Genomic DNA, 25,267 nt, shown 5'->3' with positions numbered 1-25,267 from the left:
AACTTTACGCTCCTCTGTCTCATGAACTAGTTGTCAGTTTTTGCACCATGAAATTTTTTACAAGATCATGGATCTCGTCAGGTAATTGTTCTTCACAGATAAAGTATGTTGCCCGCAAAAAGAGACGGCTATAAAATCTCCATTTTGACAACTTCATTTAGATGATTGCTTCACAAAGGTCCCATCTTTGTCCCATTAAGCTCTGTCTCTAGGGTTTACGGAGCCGTCGGGTAGTTAATTTTTATGATCATCATTTACTTTACTCATTAACTTGAAGCTGGCATGCAGATAAGTCTGCTACGTCGAAACTAAAGAATTTAATTTTTCATTGTGTATAATAACTATTGCTCCAACATTTCGTTAATTATCAGGATAACACTATCTAGTTACTGAGTTTATCAATGCATTAATGAATTAATACTAATTAAGATCACAGTCCCTACACAACCGTACTTAATTTCAAAATAGATGCAGACAGGTTTGTGGCCTCTGGCAGTAGCACAGTGTTTCTGGAAGCCGGACGACCATAACAAATTTTAACAGCTCAAATCCGATAACCTCTGCAATTCTTTAAAAGTTTGCATTGACCTGCAATGCGTTGTCGCCGTACCACTTTTTGTCGTCCTCAGCACGGTATGTGCCGCGGCTCTAAGTTCCCTCCGTGGCTCCTGTAAGGACATACGCTACAACAACGGCGAGTGTCCAGTTTCTTGCGTTCTTTGGTCAGAAGCACGGCGCGGACGACATCTCCTGGGTCCACAGAAGTTGTAACTCCTGGCACTCTCCAACGTTTATCATCCCGACACATGTCTACCCCGCGATCTTCACTTATGCGAGGAGGAATCGGAAAGAACGCACAATAATTTTTGAATTTTCAGGACGATATTGTGTGAAGTTTGCGCTACAGAGGATATTTTTAATTTTCACGTGCAGCTCTAGCGAGAGAAACCTGAACTACGAAACAAAAATGGCGCTCACGTTAATGACGTCAAATTGTGAAGAGGACTCATGTGGTTCGATATTTGTGGGCCAAAAGGCATACACCAAGTGAAATTCACAGGGGCATGCGTGGCGTGTAAGGACCGTAGCAATCTGTCCAGGTGGTGCGCATCCTTCCAGGAGCGCCGTGTCGTCTTAGTGATTCGCCAAGCTCCGGGCGGCCGGTAACAGCTCCACTCCCGCAGAATGTCGGAGCCATCGAGGCAGCAATTTTGAACGACCAGCGTGTGCAACTGTGACTCTTATCGCAGCAATCCAACATTTTCTATGGTGCGGTGTGCGATATTGTTCAGGACACGTTGAAATTTTGTAAAGTTAGTTCCTAGGAACCTGACAGACAACCACCAGGGATGGTGAGAAACTTGGATCACTCAACCCGTTAGGCCGCAGAATTGTTTGATCTTCTGAAAGAAAGCGTTACTGGTGATGAGTCGTGGGCGTACCACTACACGCCCAAAACCAAGCAGCTCTCCATGGAATGAAGATATCCTGGTTTCCCAGTAAGAAAAAAAAATCAGAATGACTGAGTCTGCTAGGAAAGTGCCTATGACAGTGTTCTGGGATACGTGTGGTGTGTTACAGGTGGACATCACTGAACACGAGACCACTGTGAATGTTGCAGCCTATGTTAAAACTTTGGTTAAGTTGCGTTGTGCCCTCCGTGACAAACGCCACAACATTAATGCAGACGGTGTCAAACTTCTTCATGACACTGCCCGCACCCATGGTGCTGTTCCCGCTCGCGAGAAAATCGCCAAATTTGCGTAGGAGATGCTCCAGCATCCACCATACAGTTCGGACCTTGCACCGTCAGACTTCCATCTGTTTGGCCCTATGAAGAAATTTCCGGTCGGCCAACGCTTTGGGACAGATGCGGAAGTGAAACCAGCAGTCCGCACATGGCTGAACTCCAACCAAACGGACTTCTACAAGCAAGGCATACTGAAACTGGTACCACGATGGCAAAAATGGGTTGAGAACGTTGGTGGCTATGTAGAAAAGTAGGTAAAAGATGTTAAGTTCATTTGTGACTTGTATTGTTACCTATTAAACTTTTTGGTAATAAAATTGTCGTGTATAATTTTCCGATACTCCCTCGCAGTTACCCATTTATAGCGAATAGGTTATAGTCTCTTTACCACGCGGGGTAGCGCGCGGTTTTAGGCTTGTTGACACGGTTTGCGCGGCTATCCCAGCCGGAGGTCTGAGTCCTCTCTAGGGCATGAGTGTGTGTGTTGTCCTCAGTGTAAGTTATCTTAAGTTAGATAAAGTAATGTGTAAGCCTAGGGAGCGATGACCTCAGCAGTTTGGTCCCATAGGAACTTACCACAACTTTCCAATTACACTACTGGCCATTAAAATTCCTACACCAAGAAGAAATGCAGATGATAAACGGGTATTCATTGCACAAATATATTATGCTACAACTGACATGTGACTACATTTTCACGCAATGTGGGTGCATAGATCCTGAGAAATCAGTACCCAGAACAACCACCTCTGGCCGTAATAACGGCGTTGATACGCCTGGGCATTGAGTCAAACAGAGCTTGGATGGCGTGTACAGGTACAGCTGCCCATGCAGCCTTAACACGATACCACAGTTCATCAAGAGGAGTGACTGGCTTATTGTGACGAGCCAGTTGCTCGGCCACCATTGAACACACGTTTTCAATTGGTGAGAGATCTGGAGAATGTATTGGCTAGGGCAGCAGTCGAACATGTTCTGCATCCAGAAAGGCCCATACAGGACCTGCAACATGAGGTCGTGCATTATCCTGCTGAAATGTAGGGTTTCGCAGGGATCGAATGAAGGGAAGAACCACGGGTCGTAACACATCTGAAATGTAACGTCCACTGTTCAAAGTGCCGTCAATGCGGACAAGAGGTGACCGAGACATGTAACCAATGGCACCCCGTACCATCACGCCGGGTGATAAGCCAGTATGACGATGACGAATACACGCTTCCAATGTGGGTTCACCGTGATGTCGCCAAACACGGATGCGACCATCATGATGCTGTAAACAGAACCTGGATTCGTCCGAAAAAAATGACGTTTTGCCATTCGTGCACCCAGGTTCGTCGTTGAGTACACCATCGCAGGCGCTCCTGTCTGTGATTCAGCGTCAAGGGTAACCGCAGCCATGGTCTCCGAGCTGATGGTCCATGCTGATGCAAACGTCGTCGAACTGTTCGTGAAGATGGTTGTTGTCTTGCAAACGCCCCCATCTGTTGACTCAGGGATCGAGACGTGGCTGCACGATCCGTTACAGCCATGCGGATAAGATGCCTGTCATCTCGACTGCTAGTGATACGAAACCGTTGGGACCCAGCACGGCGTTCCGTATTACCCTCCTGAATCCACCGATTCCATATTCTGCTAAGAGTCATCGGATCTCGACCAACGCTAGCAGCAATGTCGCGATACGATAAATCTCATTCGCGATAGGCTACAATCCGACCTTTATCAAAGTCGGAAACTTAATGGTGCGCATTTCTGCTCCTTACACGAGGCATCACAACAACGTTTCACCAGGCAACGCCGGTCAACTGCTGTTCGTGTATGAGAAATTGGTTAGAAACTTTCCTCATGGCAGCACGTTGTAGGTGTCGCCACCGGCGCCAACCTTGTGTGAATGCTCGGAAAATCTAATCATTTGAATATCACAGCATCTTATTCCTGTCGGTTAAATTTCGCGTCTGTAGCACGTCATCTTCGTGGTGTAGCAATTATAAGGGCCCGTATTGTACTGTCATTGTCGTTCAACGCGTGCTGTCTCGATGCACTGTGTCGCAGAGCTTCGATCAACTCTGTTTGCTGCAGGCCTGTGTTAACACTGCCGGCCACACGGACTCAAATGAAGCGGCGAGCGTTCGGGAGTGTGTTATCAGCAGGGGAAGTGGACGCGCGCCTCCTTACGTAAGGTACGGCCTCTAATCTCCGGTGTGTCCACTCCCCCCGCCACATCCCTCTCCCCTCCTTTGATGCTCGCTGAGCATGATGATAGTGATTACATACAGTTGGGTAGCAGGGTGCACGCGCTCGTACGTTACGTAACACTTGCGGACGGGATGGTGGGGCTGCTTTGCACTCAATCCGCTGTCACCAGCGATTAACGCCGCCAAAACAAACTAAACTGTAAATCGGTTGTCTCTTGTAACGCCAAGTAACAAAACGACCCCGGGTGCTGACTTCATTGGAAGACTAGAATAAAAACAAACGAATAAACCAGCAGTATTCTAGCAAATACCAGTTGATTGCAAAACTCACCTATTCGCTGACGGTTAGATAAACTGCGAGGAGTAGTGAAGATGTCATATATCAAAACTCATTGTGAACTTCCCTTTTCAGAAACGTAGGAAATGTAGTTTCGTACATCCTATTCAGTTTACTACAAGGTTTCTCCGGACAATTAGTCACATACCTACTAAAGAAACAATAGGGATTACTACTGTCCCTATACGAACTCGTTACCTTTCTACATCCTTCTTTCCAATAAGATCTTCCTCATTTTCCGGTATTCTTAGCTGATGCAGTCTCCTGGAATTTCCTTTCCCCAGAAATAGCTATATCAGAAAGCATCTATTTTGTAGACCTATAAGTTCTTTTTACATCTGCCACTATCATTACTGTTAATATTGTCATTACTATTGTCATTATCATTATTACTTTTATCACTACTAGTGACAGCAGACGCTGTAATGCAAGTACTGTTAGCATTATCTTTATTAGTTCATAGTTAATATTATTTACTCACATTGCCACTCGAAACACTGAAATCGTTGTAATACTATTTGTCATATCGGAATTCTTATTTCTTAGGAAACTGTGATGTAAAAACTGTACTGTATGTGGGGAAAAAAATGGTCCGATGTCAGAGAGCGCCTGATGGCCCGGATGAGATCAGGTGAAATATTTAATAAGTAAAATAAATAAATGTATATGACTCTCTTTATTTATTTTGCTGCCTTTGACAGTCATTGTCTTGAACTGCCCTAAATAATAATAACTTATCAACTGATTCTATGATTTGACTGATTGTGCCACAGTCGACTGTCAGAAAAGATTTCAAACTTGCTCAACTACGCACTTCTTTCGTTGTTGTAATTTATATGTACTAGAAGCAAGGAGTTCAATGTTATTAACAAGACGAAGGTGGTTGAGGTACGTTCCATTGACCTACATACCTTCACCGTCCTGCCAATTTAAGGATGGGAAACCTTCCTCTAGGACTGTTGTTGATAGCTTCCGTGACTTTGAATCTCCTCGCACATCTCCTATTTCAGTTCAGAATTTTCTACTATCCTTACGAATTCTAACGGAAGCTGTGGTAATATCGTATACAGCTTGAACCTGACACCCACGCACATAATTTCGACGTTTATTCAGGGATATTTTCTGTTTATTTTCGTATTAAAGGACAAGTGATCTCCGATAACTCGTTACAGAACAATAACGACAGTCTGACTTACTATGATTTTTACCCTGTTTAGCCATGAAATTACCTTAACAGCAATGAAAACATTGTAATATGCAATCACCAGAACATACAACACAAAAAACATAGTAATGCAGCAACTGTCAAATAGATGCAACAGTATGATGTGAGGTCCGCCAGTTATGCAAAACACCGTTTTTTCTCAGTACCCAAACATGTTTCAGCACCACTGTGGCATCATCAGTGGGTTTCCGTTTTATTTATTCTTTACACTTGGTGTGCATGATTTTTCCTCATCACTTCTGTATTATTTACTGTAGGTAGCTTGTCATGTTTTCGTGCGACAAGCCCTTTTATTCTCTGCATCATGAGGTGTCGTGATGCACACGTAAATATAACACGTATTTCCACAAATAAGGTCGTAAAAGCACTTTTCACTTCGCCAAAACACGTGCTGAAACATGTTTGGATACTGAGAAAAAACGGTCTTTTGCATAATTGGCGGACCTCACATCCTACAACTTTAACTGCAAACACCGTCAATATAAGGAGCTGCAAATCCAAATAATGAATATAGATGCAACAGTGTCTATGACAATGAAAACAGGCCGAAGCAGTGAATTAAAGTTGGTACCAACGCCAGAATTCGGACTTGGGTCTCAAGGTATTACAATGTTGGAGAGTCTCTCCAGTTCTTATACGAGTTACGAAGGAGAACATCAAGATGGGCTGAGGCGTGAACTGGAGTTGCATTAGGGAGGGAGACATACTGGGGTACTGGTGTCAGGATGGTCCAGTGATTAGCGCATCTGCCTAGTGGGCAGAAGACCACAGCCTGGATCCAAATTGTAATTCATTGCTTCGGCCAGTATTCATTACCACAGATAAATCTGAGACTTAATATGTCTCTGGAACATATAATCTCATTAATGATGTGGTTACCGCTGCTGTGGGAACAGCTTAGGACACCATTGTTGTGCCGTGTGTTTTATCTGAAAAATGTTCAAATGTGTGTGAAATCTTATGGGACTTAACTGCTAAGGTCACCAGTCCCTAAGCTTACACACTACTTAACCTAAATTATCCTAAGGACAAACACACACACCCATGCCCAAGGGAGGACTCGAACCTCCTGCGGGACCAGCCATACAGTCCATGACTGCAGCGCCTTAGACCGCACGGCTAATCCTGTTTTATCTGAGGTTGCTGCAAATCCTCATATTAGTTCTCGGCATAATGCGCGAGGTTCAGAAATTTCGCAAAGAAGTGTTCTAAGCATACTGCATGCACACAAATGGCATCCATTTCATTTATCGCTGCATCAAGATCTACATGGTGACGATTTTCACAATCGCCTGACTTTCTGCAACTGGATACAGGAACAAATGGCCGTCAACGATAATTTTATTTCACAGATACTTTTCTCCGATGAATCAAATTTTACGAATCGTGGTCAAGTGAATCGACATAATACGCATTATTGACCAGTGGAGAATCCCCATTGGGTAATGCAAGATGAACAGCAACGCCCATGGAGTGTCAACGTTTGGTGCGGTATTTTAGGTACGCAGGTAACTGGCCCATATTTCATAGAAGGTAATCTGACTGGTCAAATGTACAGCTACATTGTGTACAATGTTTTACCCATAGTAATGGCCGATGTTCTACATCAAACGAAACTGGATATGTGGTTTCAACACGATGAATGCCCAGTGCATTATTCACGACTAGCTCGAGAAGTTTTGGATCGAAACTATCCGGGTCGATGGATTGGACGAGGACGCCCTCAAACGTGGACCGCACGTTCACCCGATTTGACGTCGATTTTTTCCTGTGGGGTGGGTAAAAGAGAGAGATGGATGTACGAACTACCTGTGGCCGAGCGGTTCTAGGCGCTTCAGTCCGGAACCGCGCGACTGCTACGGTCGCAGGTTCGAATCCTGCCTCGGCCATGGATGTGTGTGATGTCCTTAGGTTAGTTAGGTTCAAGTTGTTCTAAGTTCTAGGGGACTGATGACCTCAGATGTTAAGTCCCATAGTGCTCAGAGCTATTTTTGTACCAACAACCCCCGAAGATATGCGGCAGCGATTTCGCAGTGAATGTGCAAACATTGGCGCAGAGACACTAATACATGTCAGATTGTCATTGAGACAGAGTTGCAATGTGCATTAGTGACAACGGACATTTCGTACATTTGCTACACTAAAACACTTGTGAGACGCAAGAGGACTCCCAGTAATCAAGCACCTCGAGATAGTGAGAGGCACGAGGACTCACAGTAATCAAGCACCCCGAGATAGTGGGAGGCACGGGGACTCACCAAGATCAAGCACCCCGAAGCGAAGACATTACTACTATGTCCACGTTGTTGTTCCTGGGTAGCGCTAAATGTAGCCTAGGAATGCATTGCAGGAGGGTAGACGGTGTCACATGATAGCATTTTTCCTAATATCAAATAACGTACTTTGATTTTCCTAATCGGATGTGTGAGATATTACCGTTTTGCGACAATTGTCACCCCACATCCATGCGTCCTGATTACAGTGTCATCCATGATGAATCGAAAGAAATGTTTCATACAAAAGTTACATATTTTTTCACGGAGAATCCGGATCTGCAATAAAAAATGGGAGTTCATAATTAAGATTTCAAAGTCACCTCCCCTTCTGCCCCCGGGAGTGGTGCAGGGGGGTCGAGCGTAATGTTGATGGATGTCCCTCTTCGAGATGTGTATTTCGCCACATATTTCGACAAACAGTTTTAAATGCCTCGCCCTTTATATGCTATACACGAACTTAATCGCAATTATGTGTTCTTAATTGATTTTGTTTCATTACCCCATGTTGTTGTTGTTGTTGTGGTCTTCAGTCCTGAGACTGGTTTGATGCAGCGCTCCATGCTACTCTATCCTGTGCAAGCTTCTTCATCTCCCAGTACCTACTGCAACTTACATCCTTCTGTATCTGCTTAGTGTATTGATCTCTTGGTCTCCCTCTACGATTTTTACCCTCCACGCTGCCCTCCAATGCTAAATTTGTGATGCCTTGATGCCTCAAAACATGTCCTACCACATAAACAACTGTATATGTTTTCTCTGTTAACTAACTTCATTCAATTATCAACTCAAAATTCGATTAACTTACGAGCCACAGAAGTCTTTTCACGTTGGCTGCTTCATTTTACGATCGCTGCTTCGCCATGACGTCACGATATGGTTGTTCGGCCTTGTCTCTAGATGGTGTTGGGTGAGCCCAGTCTCATAGCGGCCTCATCGTAGTTCAGACCCAGGAGCAAGCTACCGTTGTTAGTTAGAACAGAACACTAAAGTACAGAGTTAAATGATATTTGACTGCCATGTCAGGTTGAATAAATTTCTGTGTATAATCATTATTCAGAACAAGAACTATAACCATTGCGACAACAGCAATACTATAATTCTATGTGAAGAACAGTTTCCCATAGAATGTTTGCTGAAATTGTATTATATGTATGTCGTGCGAAATGTGGACATGGATATTTTATAAACTTAAGTATCTGTTATTAACGTGTTTTACTGAAATTGACCAAATGATAATTATAGTCTATGCTGGCTACGACATATAAAACCACACACTTGAACAATATTGTAAGATGGGATGTGCGGGTGATTTGTAAGCAGTGTCCTTTGCCAGCTGACTGTGTTTTTCCAGTATTCTGCCAATAAATCAAAGTCTACCTCTGCTTTACCTGCGACTGAGCCTATGTGGATAGTTCCATTCCATATCCCTACAAACTGTTACTTCCAGTTATTAGCATGAGTTGACCCATTCCAGTTACCATTCACTGATGCTATGGCCATATGATATTTCTTTTCCGCCTTTTGCTCACTTTTACTTTTCTGATCATTTATAACAAGTTGCCAACCTTTGCACCATTCCGAATCTGACTAGATATTTATTCATGTTAACAGCGGTTGAGCTCCGTGGTTATGGGCTGAACTACTTGGAGAAATGTAGCAACCAGCCACAGTAGTATTTATACTAATACAGGCTTTGAACCACCTTCACTTGCCGTATTACATTCATATCATCAGTATAACGTTTGTATCGACTGCATTTTGAACTCTGCAACTGGTTTTTGTTCTGTAATTTGTATCTGCCTTTCCTACATTTATATGGATTGCGCAAACACTTTTTCATACACTGATACAGAGCAGCAATTGCAATATGACCGACGAATGCGTTTGTACAGAGTGTGGTGAAACTGTGTCAATATCTTTCTCAAAATGTACGAATCTCAGGCAAACTTGTAATTCATAATTGAATGTTGGTACATCGGCAACTCAGCTTATTGTTTGACGGTACGAAGAAACGCGACTGACGCCTTCACGTGTTATTTGTTTATCCTTTTCCGATGGAATCGAATATTATTGAAGGTGGCGGTTATCTGCCACAATGAAGCAGTTTGTGATTCACGGAGCTGCGGTCTGCGTGATGTGGTGGTAGTGACCGTGCCGGGCCATTGCGTCACTTTTGCCCGTTGCACACCAGCTGCCCCTTAACCTTTCCCGCTGATATACGCTGAAAGGACGCAGAAGGCCAGGAAGATACCCGGATTCTGCCTTCCCAGAATCTCAGGAACAACAAGCTCCACCGACAGCTGCTATTAAAAATAGTTTTAAAAGTCTCCGATCAAATCTTTTGTAAAATAAAATCGTTGAAATTTTCCGTTAGGGTTACTAGGAAAGTTACGTTTACTCCTTCAGTGGCCACAGTATTGGATATATTTCCTCTCCTCTCATTTTGTAAGCTGAGTACAGATGCTCCGATTAACGACTTATTTAGGCGTTCACAACACTGTTGATATAAGCCACGGATAGATGTGTGTAGCACTTTTCCTCAATAAACACCGATAGTATGAAGTTGGAAGATATGTGTGAAAATATCGTTTGCCATTTCTCATGAATGAGTAGCTTCATCTTTCAGTGTCTCAAGAAAACACGTATGAAGTACTTGGACAGACGAGTGATTGACAATAGATAAATAAAGCAAGTGGCAATATAAGAAGAGGGAAAAAGTAGCAAGCACACGTTAAAAAAAGGTGTAAGGAAGGATTGTAGTTAGTGAATTTGGCATTTAACTCATGCAATATGTGATCAAAAGTATACGACACCTATTAGTGAACATTACTAAGGCATACGTACACGCTTCGCCTCCGTGACGGCCTGGACTCTACTGGAGGCGCTTTCAGTGAGGTGTGTGAGTGTCTGTGGAGGGATGGCAGCCCATTATTCCTCAGAAGTCGAAACCAAAGAAGGTTGTGATGTTGGACTTTCCAACACATCCCAAAGGTATTCCTTTGCATTCAAGTTGGCACTCACGGCAGGTCAGTACATTTCAGGAATGTTGTTGTCAAGGAATCACTGCCTATAGTTGCTGTTTTACGACAGGCTGCGTTGTCATGCTGACACAAACAATCACCGTTCCCTAGCTGTTCCTCTACTGTAGCAGCACACAATATTGTAAAATGTATCCATATCCTTCCGGATTTAGCGACTTTTTAAGCGCAATAGGGAGACTACAGTGTAACCACAGAACACCCCCATATCGGCACACCACCTGCTCCGCACTTCACTGATGTTATACACTTAGATTAGATTAGATTAGTTTTTCATTCCATAGATCCGTGCTGAGGAGATCCTCGTGGATGTGGAACATGTCAATTTATTTTTTTTAAGCTGAAATAACAATACTAATAGTATGAATATATAGAATACATCATTTGTTTCTACTAAAAAATTCATCAATGGAGTAGAAGGAGTTGGCCACTAGTAAGTCTTTCAGGCTCCTTTTAAACTGATCTTTATTTGTAACTAAATATTTTATGTTTACTGGTAAATAATTGAAGATGAGTGTTCCTGAGTAGTGGACCCCTTTTTGAACTGAAGTAAGTGCTTTTAAGTCCTTGTGCAGATCATTTTTGTTCCTGGTATTGTATGTATGAACTGAGCTGTTTGTTGGAAAAAGAGATATATTATTTAGGACAAATTTCATTAATGAGTAAATATACTGAGAGGCAGTAGCTAGTATACCCAGTTCTTTGAAGAGGTTTCTACAGGACGTCCGTGAATTTACTCCAAAAATAATACATATTACACGCTTTTGGACTCTGAAAACTTTTGTTTGACTTGAAGAGTTACCCCAAAATATTATACCATATGACATTATGGAATGAAAGTAGGCAAAGTATGCAAGCTTTTTCATTTTTATGTCGCCTATGTCTGCTAACACTCGAATTGCAAATACAGATTTGTTAAGGCGTTTCTGCAGTTCTGTGGTGTGCTCTTCCCAACTGAATTTATTATCATGTTGTAATCCTAGGAATTTAAGACTGTCAACCTCTTCTATCTGCTCTTCTTCGTATTTTATGCATATGCTGGGTGGAAACCTCTTACAGGTTCTGAATTGCATATAGTGAGTCTTTTCGAAGTTTAATGTCAGTGAGTTGGCTTTAAACCATTTATTAATATCCATGAAAATATCATTAGCAGATCTTTCTAGAACTACACTTGACATACTATTTATTGCAATACTTGTGTCATCTGCAAACAAAACGAACTCTGCTTCTGGCAGTGTAACTGATGAGAGATCATTAATGTACACAAGAAAAAGCAATGGCCCTAAGATGGATCCTTGTGGAACACCACATGTAATTTCTTCCCATTCTGATGATGACTGATGACTTAATTCACTAGTCCCTTGCACTGACACCCTTTGTTTCCTGTTAGTGAGGTATGACTTGAACCATTTTGCAGCACTACCTGTGACACCATAGAATTCTAATTTACTTAAAAGGATGTTGTGGTTCACACAGTCAAATGCCTTTGACAAATCACAGAAAATACCTGCTGCTTGTAATTTGTTATTTAATGAATTAAGTACATTTTCACTATAGGTGTAAATAGCCTTCTCGATATCAGAACCCTTCAGAAATCCAAACTGTGTTCTTTATAATATGTTATTTGTGGTCAGATGGTCGAGCAGCTGCCTGTACATTACTTTTTCTAAAATTTTTGAGAATGCTGGCAAAAGTGAAATCGGTCTGGCAAGTAACGTTCTGCGGGCATCCACCTAACCCAAACTCTTTTATCGGATTGCCGCAGGGTATAGCGTGATTCACGACTGCTTATCATTTGTTTCCAATCGCGTACCGAGCCTACTAGTAACAAATCTAGCAGCTCGCCTCTGAATGTTTTCCTTCAATCCAACCAGGTGGGATATCACACACTCCAACATACTCAAGAATGTGTCGCAGTAGCGTTCTGTACGTGGACTCCTTTATATATGAACTACACTTTCCTTGAATTCTCTCAATTAACCGAAGTCAACCATTCGCTTTCCCTACTACCAACCTTACGTAGACATCAGTTTGTAACGTTACGCTTAGATATTTAATCGACGTGGCTATATCAAGGAGCTCTCCACTAATACTGTATTTAGACATTACAAGATTATTTCTCCTACTCATAAACTTACATTTTCCCACATTTTGAGCAAGCTGTCATTATCACACCAAATACAAATTCTATCCAGGTCGTCGTGTATCCCCCAACAGTCACTTAAAGGCGACAATGTCCAATACACTACAGCGTCATCAGCAAACACATGTTGCTGCACACCCTATTCGTCAGACTGTTTATGTACACAGTGAACAAGAGCTGTCATAACATACTTCTCTGGGACACTCCTGACTTCTGCGTTTTATTAATTACTGATGTTATTATGTGTTTTCAAAATACCATATAAGTAGATTGAATACGAGAAATCATTTTCATCATTGAACTGAAAGAGTTTTGACAAAATGAAGGTATACTTTATGCAGAAATTACGAATGTAAATGATTTTACTAGTGACGTTACTGTAAGCAATTTCGACAGGTTTGCGGAACATGTGGTTCTGAGCAATTGTAGATACATTTTAAGTACCTTATAAAGTACTTTATGAACTGACGAACACAAGGTTCTATTTTTTACCATCATGACGTACGGCACTGTTACAAAATGAAATTATATTGTATGTAACAGCAACAATTTTAGTTTGTCAGACTGGTGACAGTTATAGTAAAGTATTTGTTTGTTTCAGACTTAAAATATCCACAATGTTGTCACCAATATTTAAAAAAAATTAATTTGTAGATACTTAAAGTATTCAGAAGACTGTCGTCAGTAAAATAAAACATAATTGTCGTTGCTACATACAACATAATGTGATTTTGTAACATTGCCATATGTCATTATGTGAAAAAAACTTAATTAATACGGTAGAATCTGTTAGCGAATTAGTCTATATGGGAAAACTGGTAACACCACAGAACGATATTAGTGTGAAAATAAAGTGGCGTATCCACCCAGCTTATAAATTCTATTATGGGCCGCACCCACAATACAAGTCCAGAAATCTGTCCAGACGAACAAAGTGTCAATTGTATAAAACTTGCAGTATTAACATATGGCTCAGAAATCTGGACACTGGCACAAAAAGGTCCTACGCAAAATCTACTGGGCGGCTAATGAAGATGGCGCAGGCCGTACACGTTATAATTTTGAACTTGACAGATTATATAAAAACCATGAAATCATAAAGTTCATTAAAATAAACCGCCTGAAATGGGTCGGCAAAGTTTTTCGCGTAGGAAATGAGAACCCAACAAAAATTGCACTCCTGCAGAACCCAGTGGGACGAACAAGCAGTGGAAGACCAAGATTTCGATACTTGGATGGCATACAAGAAGATTTAAACTGGATAGGGGTGAATGGAATGACGCCTTAGAGCTGCCCAGCGCCCATCAACGGCTGAGCCAGGAATAATAAAGCACGACGGACCACTTTTACCACTGGAACATTTGTTAATAAATCCTCAGTATACATACTGAGTCAAAGTTTTTGCACCAGACGTCTACGGGTGACAGATTACGTTAAGGAGGACAGCTTCTGTTACAGGCAAAATTGCCGACGACGCTTTGTAGCAACGGTAGGCGTCTTTCAACACAGATTATGCCCCTGAGATGCGAAGGGGGATAGGCCCTCTGCAGTGTGAGTATGCTATGTGTGTTGCCTATACTCCAGCCATCAGCCCCACGTGAAAGAGGATTAGTCAAGTTCCTGATCCGCTAGCAAAATACCTCATTCTTAATGTTATCTTGATGAAAATCATTCTATTTGTTTACGGGGGTAAGCAGTATTCAAAACAATTAGTTAGCAGACACTGCTAATTCGGTAAAATTTCGTCGTCCCAGGGCCGGAGAAAAAAATAAGAATGCCTAGTGTTTCCGAGAAGCGTTAATGAACGTTTTGGCCCTATCAAAAGTTGTTCCTCGCAACCTGATCTATCACCCCTGGTACAAACACTGAAACACCCTGTATATGACAGGATGACGATTATTGAACTATATGAAAAAAAAGTAAATTAGTTACAAACTACAGTGTGCACACACTCTATTCAACATTTAAACGTTACTACAGATATTCGGATTTAGGGTACGACATGTTTAATATGCCTGCCATCATTGGCGACGATGTGGTGCAGACAAGAAGCGAAATTCCGCATGACCCGCTGAAGTGTCGGAACATCGATGCTGTCGATTACCCCCTAAAATGCTGTATTCAGTGCAGCTATGGTTTTGCGATTATTGCTGTACACCTTCTCTTTAATATAGGTCCACAAGAAGGAGTCGCATGCGTTCAGATTCTGAGAATATGGCGGCCAATCGAGGTCCGTGCCAGTAGCCTCCGGATACCATAGAGCCAAAATGCGGTCCCCAAAGTGCTCCTCCAGGACATCAAATACTCTCCTGCTTCGATGGGGTCGAGCTCCGTCTTGCATGAACCACACATCTTGTCGAAATCTGCTGCTCAGTTTTGGAACACAACCTACGACCAGCTTAGAGACAGAAGCGATGAGCCGGCCGGTGTGGCCAAGCGGTTCTGGGCGCTACAGTCTGGAACCGCGTGACCGCTACGTTCGCAGGTTCGAATCCTGCCTCGGGCATGGATGTGTGTGATGTCCTTAGGTTAGTTAGGTTTAAGTAGTTCTAAGTTCTAGGGGACTGATGACCTCAGAAGTTAAGTCCCATAGTGCTCAGAGCCATATGAACTATTTGAACAGAAGCGATGACACATTCTGTGGGACCTGACCTTCATTTTGCATGACAATGCTCAAGCACGTACAGTGCAAGCTGTCACTGATTTGTTTGACTGATGGGGCTGCTAAGTGCTATACCAGCTACTGCACTCCCCTGATTTAAGCCCTCGTGAATTCAACTAGATTTCTAAGCTGAAGGAAACACTTCACGGCATTCGCTTCAGGACTGTTACAGATTCGTTGTGCAATAGACCGCGCCGCTCGAACTGTCAACACAACTGGCACTGCTAAGAGTATCCTAGGACTTTCACATCGCCGGCAATGGGTCATACACAATGCTGGTGACTACTTTGAAGGTCAATAAAACTTTGAAACACGTATCTATTTTGTACGAGCTGCAAATAAATAGTTGCGACTATTAAAGTTCCAACCCTAGTATTAAAAATTTGTTGGAAATGTTGACGATAATATTAAGAACAGCGACAATTGTGGACTGCTTTACGAACACAAAAATGTAATATCTCTTACAAATAAATATGTTTAAAAAATCGTCAACTTCCTTTCAAGTAGCCGGCCGCTGTGGTCGAGGGGTTCTAGGCGCTTCAGTCTAGAACAGCGCGACCGCTACGGTCGCAGGTTCGAATCCTGCCTCGGGCATCGATGTGTGTGCTGTCCTTGGGTTAGTTAGGTTGAAATAGTTCTAAGTGCTAGGGGACTGATGACCTCAGATGTTAAGTCCCATAGTGCTCAGAGCCATTTGAACCTTTGAAGTAGTACTGTTCATCCCGCCTCGTAAATTATAACTACATAAACGGAGCATGTTATCTGTTTCTGCAAAGTATTTCCCTGTACGCCCTTGACGTACTTCCTTCTAGGTGTTTCCGCTTCCTTATCTCAAAGGAAAGCTGCAAGACTAGAAGAAATTCATTGTGCTAAGACTGCTGTGACAGTTTTATATACCGAGCGAGGTGGCGCAGTGGTTAGCACACTGGACTCGCATTCGGTAGGACGACGGTTCAATCCCGTCTCCGGCCATCCTGATTTAGGTTTTCCGTGATTTCTCTAAATCGTTTCAGGCAAATGCCGGGATGGTTCCTTTGAAAGGGCACGGCCGATTTCCTTTCCAATCCTTCCCTAACCCGAGCTTGCGCTCCGTCTCTAATGACCTCGTTGTCGACGGGACGTTAAACACTAACCACCACCACCACAGTTTTATACCGACGTTTTTGAGCTACAGTATTACGAGTGTGCATGTGCCGGAGAAAAAGAGGAGGTTTTTTTCTTCATGTCTAGTGTTCGGCCTAGTACAAACCTTCGTAGCTAAAGGTATTTACGTGACCAGTCAAAACTCCATGGTGTGAGCTTTTAGTGCAGGCATGTGCGACGATTAAGTCAAAAACAAACCATTGTACAATAAAAGATTTTTTATCAAATGTCATTCCTCAGCTGATTGGTTGTCAAATTAGCACGGCTGTATAACGGACATAAATGCGGCGCTATTCCTGAAACGTTAATGAATAAAAATTAACTGTAAAAGTTGATTAATACAATACTTCTAGGTTATAAAAGTATGGCAGGCAAAATACAAAATGCACAAATGAAAATACTGAGAAGAATAAGATGTCTACATCTGCACTGACACTCGAGAATTACTGTGAAGTGTGTAGCAGAGGGTACTTTCTATTGTAGCATGTACACTGCCTGACATAAAATGAAGCGCCCAGAAGACATGATCGGCTGTCATTGTAACCTCGTACACGTACAGACCTTCAGCGTGTATCTAATGATCAGGGGGGCAATTCTCTGTGACAGGTAGAACGGCCACCAGAGCGTAATTCTGTTGTTCCCGTTATTGTCGAGGGTCGTAAAGTATACACTGACGAAAAAAATTCACAACATCAACAAATAATTAATGTAGAGAAATGAAATTTCGGAAATACATTAGTTTAGGTCATATATTTAAATGATTATCATTACAAGATCACATGTTAATGTACTGGGTGATCAAAAAGTCAGTATAAATTTGAAAACCGAATAAATCACGGAATAATTAGATAGAGAGGTACAAATTGACACACATACTTGGAAGGCCATGGGGTTTTATTAGAACTAAAAAAATACAAAAGTTCAAAAAATGTCCGACAGATGGCGCTTCATCTGATCAGAATAGCAATAATTAGCATAACAAAGTAAGACAAAGCAAAGATGATGTTGTTTACAGGAAATGCTCAATATGTCCACCATCATTCCTCAACAATAGCTGTAGTCGAGGAATAATGTTGTGAACAGCACTGTAAAACATGTCCAGAGTTATGGTGAGGCATTGGCGTCGGATGTTGTCTTTCAGCATCCCTAGAGATGTCGGTCGATCACGATACACTTGCGACTTCAGGTAACCCCAAAGCCAATAATCGCACGGACTGAGATCTGGGGACCTGGGAGGCCGAGCATGACGAAAGTGGCGGCTGAGCACACGATCATCACCAAACGACGCGCGCAAGAGATCTTTCACGCGTCTAGCAATATGGTTTTTTTTTTTTTTTGTTCTAACAAAACCCCATCCCATTCCAAGCATGTGTGTCAGTTTTTACCTCTCTATCTACATTATTCCGTGGTTTATTAAGTTTTCAAATTTATACTGACTTCTTGATCACCCGGTAAGTGCGAGATAGCCATTGCAAGTGTGAAGTACTGGTACATTGATAACTGGTGTAACCGCCAGAATGTTCAGTGTGTCTAGCAAGCAGAGAGGATGAGTGCAGGCTCTCAGCTGGCCTCCTCCTAACCAACACGTGGACAACAAGGGCACCGAGGCAGAACCAACTTTTATCAGCAAACTCCACCCTGGCCTTCAATGAGCTCTCATGACACCACTGAAGTTGCAAATGGGGGTGGTTTTGGGTCACTGGAATACACGCTACAGGGCGTCTGGCTCGGAGCTGTTCTTGAAGTAACCGATTTGTAACACTTCGTTGTGTCACTGTGGTACCAATTGATGTTCAAATTGCTGCTGCAGAGGCATTACGATGTGCCAGAGCCAAACACCGAACAGAATGGTTTTCCCTCTCGTAAACGCCACGTGGCCGTCTGGACCCGGTCTTTTTGGGACCATACATTCTCGTGACCACCGCTGCCAGCAGTCGTGTACCGTGGCTATATTCCTGCCAAGTCGATCTGCGCTATTGCAGAAGGAACATGCAACTTCTCGTAGCCCTATTCACGAGCTCGTTTAGACTCAGTGGGATTTCATAATGGCATCCTTGACTACCATCAACTCACCACGTTCTATCTCAAAAGTAACTAATGCTAACGACCGTTACAGCGTATATTTAAAGCAGAACCTGATTTGCATCCTCATACTGGCACTACTTGCGCCACTCTTATGCGACTGGCGCGAAATTTGAATAGACATCATCTTTCGGATGTAGAAACTCGCCTGCCAACTTTGGTTTACGTCGCACAACTCCTTCTTGGTATTGCGATACTGCGGAGTCCGGAAACATATTACTTCCTTCAACATACATTCTCGCAATGACCACGGCGCTAAAGGCAGATAAATTTTGGCCCACACAGAGATGTACGAAAGTTTTTTTTTTTTTCCTCGTGTACCATCCGTGTCTGAAGCAGGGAGGGAGAAACAGTCGGATCTGTACACCAGGTACCCTGCATCATACACGATAGGGTGGTGCGCAGATGTAGATGCAGAAATACAAATATACAAGCAGAATACAGATTTTAGGGTAGGTGATGTACACGAATTTTCACTCGCAGAGTAACACGGAAGAGCACCCGGCCACAGAAGTAATGAAAAATAATTGAATAATTGTGAAATGTGAATGGGCGATTTGCCGTGATCAGCATACTCTGCCACATGGTTCGCTTCAGCATGCAAACGAACAGATTACGGTTAATGGACGCGGCCCGACAAGAACAGCAGACTGTTTTACTCACCACATGCTCCAAGCTGTAAGAGAACGGCAACGTTGCGTCCAAAACGAACGTCGCGTGAAGCCCACTCACCTGAAACAAATGCGCGTTTCACTAGAGATCAGTCACCACATAATATACGTCGATGTGTTACCACATTTAGACGACAGTTATGGCCACTAAATCCTAGACTCTTTAAAGAATGGAACAGTCATGAATAAAACGATTTCAGACATCTGATTACAAGCGAGTTAATATGTTAAATGTTTGACGACATGCTTGAAAGCAAGAAAAACGTTTGAAGTTATATTACATTTGACGTTAAGCATATAAGGAAGAAAAAGTTTAGAGAAGATTTGAAATTATGTTTCCAGTTAGCTGGAAGTCGCTAAGCGCTGTCGTTATCGAGCACCGGATCAGTATAGTGTGGATAATTTGAGCTCCGGTTTGAGCAAAAGTGAGTTTCTTACGCATCTCTATGTTTATGATGTCATATCTCCTGACCTACGTGTCGACAATGGTATAATTTTGCAGGAACATTCAGTGACATGTCTATTATAAGCGCAAATAAAGTTGACACTCGGCGCAGTGGCTGACGGGAGCGTCCGTAAATTCATTTCCCATTTACAGTCGCTCCCGTCAGCCACCGCGCCAAGTCTCAGACTTGTTTGCGCGAATATTAGATAGTGGCTGCAAAGCGTATTGCTTATAGAGTTGGTAACAAAGAAGTGATAAATTAAAACGCCATACTTGCGCTCAAGTTGTATTGCATGAACAACTAAAATGTAGTCGGCGTAAGCGATAAACTTTCTTCCTCTCATTATTTTACGGGCGGGGGGAGGGGGGGGGAGGGGGGGGAGGGGGGGCGGTATCAGCGGGGAAAGCTTTTTTAAAGGTTTGAAATTGTGTGTAAGGTTCATTGGAAGTCGGCAAGTGCTCTCATTCTCAGCTACTGGGTGAATATTGCCTTGCTGACGTGCTGGCCGTGAACTACATTCACTCAAGACAATTCCTAACTGCAATACTTGTTATGATATGTTTAACACAAAATTATACCTCTCCATGAGCAGATGATGACAGCATTTCAGATTTTTAAATTCGATCAATAATTATGCCAAATATTGAAAATCAAATTTTTGTTACCCCTGGAAGCCTTAGACAGGCAACCCGCAACTAGTACAGCACGACAGTGCATCGGGCTAGCCATCTGGTGATGGAGACAGTGATTGGGATGAACATTACAGTATTACGGGTTTCAAATGGTTCAAATGGCTCTGATCACTATGGGACTCAACATCTTAGGTCATAAGTCCCCTGGAACTTAGAACTACTTAAACCTAACTAACCTAAGGACATCACACACACCCATGCCCGAGGCAGGATTCGAACCTGCGACCGTAGCAGTCCCGCGGTTCCGGACTGCAGCGCCAGAACCGCTAGACCACCGCGGCCGGCTGGGACTTAACATCTGAGGTCATCAGTCCCCTAGAACTTAGAACTACTTAAACCTAACCAACCAAAGGACATCACACACATCCATGCCCGAGGCGGATTGGTTCCTGGAAGCGTAGCGGTCGCGCAGTTCCGGGATGAAGCGCCTAGAACCGTTCATCCACAGGGGCCGGCTATTACGGGTTTCATATTTATAATGCTAGAGTTCATAAAATGTAGACATTGCTTGGGAAACTGTCAAACCCAGCACTGTTCGTTTATGTTGTGAACCAAACATGCTTTTTAACATTCCAAATTATACTTTACGCAATGCACAGTATTATTCTATTTCATTTGCTTAAAGCGTACTTGTTATTCATCACAGAAGTTGCTAGCGTTTTTTGATTGTGATTAAGGTTTTTCCTGCAGACAAATAGTAACTATTAAATTTTCAAGATCTTCTCCTACGCTATTTATGAATATCCTCAAGCATTAGGCACTTTTTCACTTCCTCAAATGAAGAAAACAATTAGTTGTGAGATGAGGAAGTGAACATCCCAAGTTCGAAATTGTTTTTTCCTTGTGAAAAGACTTTTTTTCTCCGGAATCATTGGACAGAAATTGGCAAGGGTATGGTTCTGACGGCACAAAATCTGAACCATTTAGAGAGGTGAGTCACTCCCAACCCGTCGGCCTGTGTGGCCGAGCGGTTCTAGGCACTTCAGTCCGGAACTGCGCTGCTGCTACGGTCACAGGTTCGAATCCTGCCTCGGGCATCGATGTGTGTGCTGTCCTTAGGTTAGTTAGGTTTAAGTAGTTCTAAGTCTAGGGGACTGATGACCTCAGATGTTAAGTCCCATAGTGCTCAGAGCCATTTCTGAACTCCCAACCCAGTTACTACGCAGAGAATCGTATCAGCCACAGTGTACCAGTTGACCTTCTTTTTAAGAAAATAATCGTTAAATGAAACTCGCATCCCGTCCCACTACACACAAATACTAATTCGTTAGAGTTGTCCCCGCCTGCAGGTCAGATCCTGGGTACGCTCTTGTTTTGAGAAACACACTGAGGTGACGAAATTCATACGATAGCGATACGCACATACACAGATGGCATTACTATAACTCACACAATGTATAAAAGTGTATTGCATTAGAGGAGCCGTCACTTGTACTCGAGTGATTCATGTGAAAAGGATTCCGACTATTATGACCGCACGACGGGAATAACAGACTCTGAACGCGGAATGGTAGTTGGCGTTAAACACGTAGAACATTCCATTGAGGAAATCGTTAGGGAGTTACCGCTCACCGTGGACAACGCATTGACCGCTGGCCTTCACTTAATGACTGAGAGCGGCGGCGTTTGCTTAGAGTTGTCAGCGCAAACAGACAAGCAACACTGCGTGAAATAAGCGCAGAAATTAAGGTGGGACCTACGACGATCATATCCGCTAGGACAGTGCGCGATATGTGGCGTTAATGGTCTGTAACAGCAGACGCCCGATGCGGGTGGCTTTGCTAACAGCACGATATCGCCTCTCCCTGGCTTGTGAGCACATGTGTTGGACCCTACCAAACTGGAAAACCCGTAGCCTGGTCAGATGAGTGCCGATTTGAGTGGGCAAGAACTGATGGTATGGATCGAGTGTGGCACAGATCTCACGAAGCTATGGATCCAAGTTGCCGGCCGGAGTGGCCGTGCGGTTCTAGGCGCTACAGTCTGGAACCGGGCGACCGCTACGGTCCCATGTTCGAATCCTGCCTCGGGAATGGATGTGTGTGATGTCCTTAGGTTAGTTAGGTTTCATTAGTTCTAAGTTCTAGGCGATTGATGACCTCAGAAGTTAAGTCGCATAGTGCTCAGAGCCACTTGAACCATTTTTGAACCAAGTTGTCAACAAGGCACTGTGCAAGCTGGTGGTGGCTCCATAATGGCGTCGGCTGTGTTTTCATGGAATGATTCAAATGGCTCTGAGCACTATGAGATTTAACATCTGAGGTCATCAGTCCCCTAGATATAGAACTACTTAAACCTACACTACTCGCCATTGAAATTACCACACCAAGAAGAAATGCAGATAATAAACGGGTATTCACCGCACAAATATATTATACTTGAACTGACATGTGATTGGGTGCATAGATCCTGAGAAGTCAGTACCCAGAACGACCACCTCTGGCCGTAATAACGGCCTTGATACGCCTGGGCATTGAGTCAAACAGAGCTTGGATGGCATGTACAGGTACAGCTGCCCATGCAGCTTCAACACGATACCACAGTTCATCAGAGTAGTGACTGGCGTATTGTGACGAGCCAGTTGCTCGGCCACCATTGACCAGACGTTTTCAATTGGTGAGAGATCTGGAGAATGTGCTGGCCAGGGCAGCAGTCGAACATTTTCTGTATCCAAAAAGGCCCGTACAGGCCCTGCAACATGCGGTCGTGCATTATCCTGCTGAAATGTAGGGTTTCGCAGGGATCGAATGAAGTGTAGAGCCACGGGTCGTAACACATCTGAAATGTAACGTCCACTGTTCAAAGTGCCGTCAATGCGAACAAGAGGTGACCGAGACGCGTAACCAATGGCACCCCATACCCTCACGCCGGGTGATACACCAGTATGGCCGTGACGAATACACGCTTCCACTGTGCGTTCAGCGCCATGTCGCCAAACACGGATGCAACCATCATGTTGCTATAAACATAACCTGTATTTATCCGAAAAAATGACGTTTTGCCATTCGTGCACCCTGGTTCGTCGTTGAGTACACCATCGCAAGCGCTGCTGTCTGTGATGCAGCGTCAAGGGTAACCGCAGCCATGGTCTCCGAGCTGATAGTCCATGCTGCTGCAAACGACGTCGAACTGTTCGTGCAGACGGTTGTTGTCTTGCAGACGTCCCCATATTTTGACTCAGGGATAGAGACGTGCCTGCAGGATACGTTACAGCCATGCGGATAAGATGCCTGTCATCTCGACTGCTAGTGATACGAGGCCGTTGGGATGCAGCACGGCGTTCCGTATTACCCTCCTGAACCCACCGATTCCATATTCTGCCAACAGTCATTGGATCTCGACCAACGCGAGCAGCAATGTCGCGATACGGTAAACCGCAATCGCGATAGGCTACAATCCGACCTTTATCAAAGTCGGAAACGTGATGGTACGCATTTCTCCTCCTTACACGAGGTATCACAACAACGTTTCACCAGGCAACGCCGGTCAACTGCTGTTTGTGTATGAGAAATCGGTGGGAAACTTTCCTCATGTCAGCACGTTGTATGTGTCGCCACCGGCGCCAACCTTGTGTGAATGCTCTGAAAAGCTAATCATTTGCATATCACAGCATCTTCTTCCTGTCGGTTAGATTTCGCGTCTGTAGCACGTCGTCTTCGTGGTGTAGCAATGTTAATGGCCAGTAGTGTAACTAACGTAAGGACATCACGCACATCCATGCCCGAGGCAGGATTCGAACCTGCGACCTCATGGAATGGACTGGGTCTTCTGGTCCAACTGATCCGATCACTGACTGGAAATCGGTATGTCTGGCTTGGAGACCACTTGCATCCACTCATGGACTTCATGTTCCCAAACAATAATGTCATGTCACCGGGCTACAACTGTTCGTGACTGGTTGGGAAAACGTTCTGGACAACTGGAGCGAATGATCTGGCCACGCAGATCGCCAGACGTGAGTCCCATCGAACATTTACGGGATATAATCGAGAGGGCAGTTCCTACACAGTATCATGCACCGGCAACAGTTTCGCGATTATAGACGGCTATAGAGGCAGCATGGCTCAATATTTCTGCAAGGGATTTACAACGGCTTGTTGAGTCCATGTCACGTCCAGTTGCTGCACTACGCCGGGCAAGGAGGTCCGACACGATATTACCAGGTATCCCATGACTTTTTTCACGATCAGTGTATACTTTTTAAATTTAGCGGAAGAAGCACGAATCGCTACGGCACTGTCACGTCCGGTATTTGTGTGTGAATACTCCCTGGTGGTACGTAGTCGCTTTCCCGCTAGTAGCTCGGGCTTCCGCGTGAACTTACACAGCGAACGGAGGCAACACACCCGCGGCGTTCCGGCGCGGCGGCTCCGCTATTCCAGATTCTCGTCAGCGGAGTCTGCGGGAGGTCCGCCCACGCGCAGCGGGGGCGGTGGCTGCGCCACAAAGGCCCGGTCACAAGCACCCTCCATCCTCTGCCCATCACGCGTCGGCGGCGGACCCATCTGCAGCCAGCAGCGCAATGAGGCTGCGTGCGGGGCTACGGGGCCTGAGTGGTGCGCCTGCACACAGCTCGTGCGAATTACTCGTCCATTCTCAGGAACGCAGTG

Source organism: Schistocerca nitens, chromosome 8 (genome assembly GCF_023898315.1).
Source record: "Schistocerca nitens isolate TAMUIC-IGC-003100 chromosome 8, iqSchNite1.1, whole genome shotgun sequence".
Lineage (NCBI taxonomy): Eukaryota > Metazoa > Arthropoda > Insecta > Orthoptera > Acrididae > Schistocerca > Schistocerca nitens.
This window is presented reverse-complemented; position numbering follows the sequence as displayed.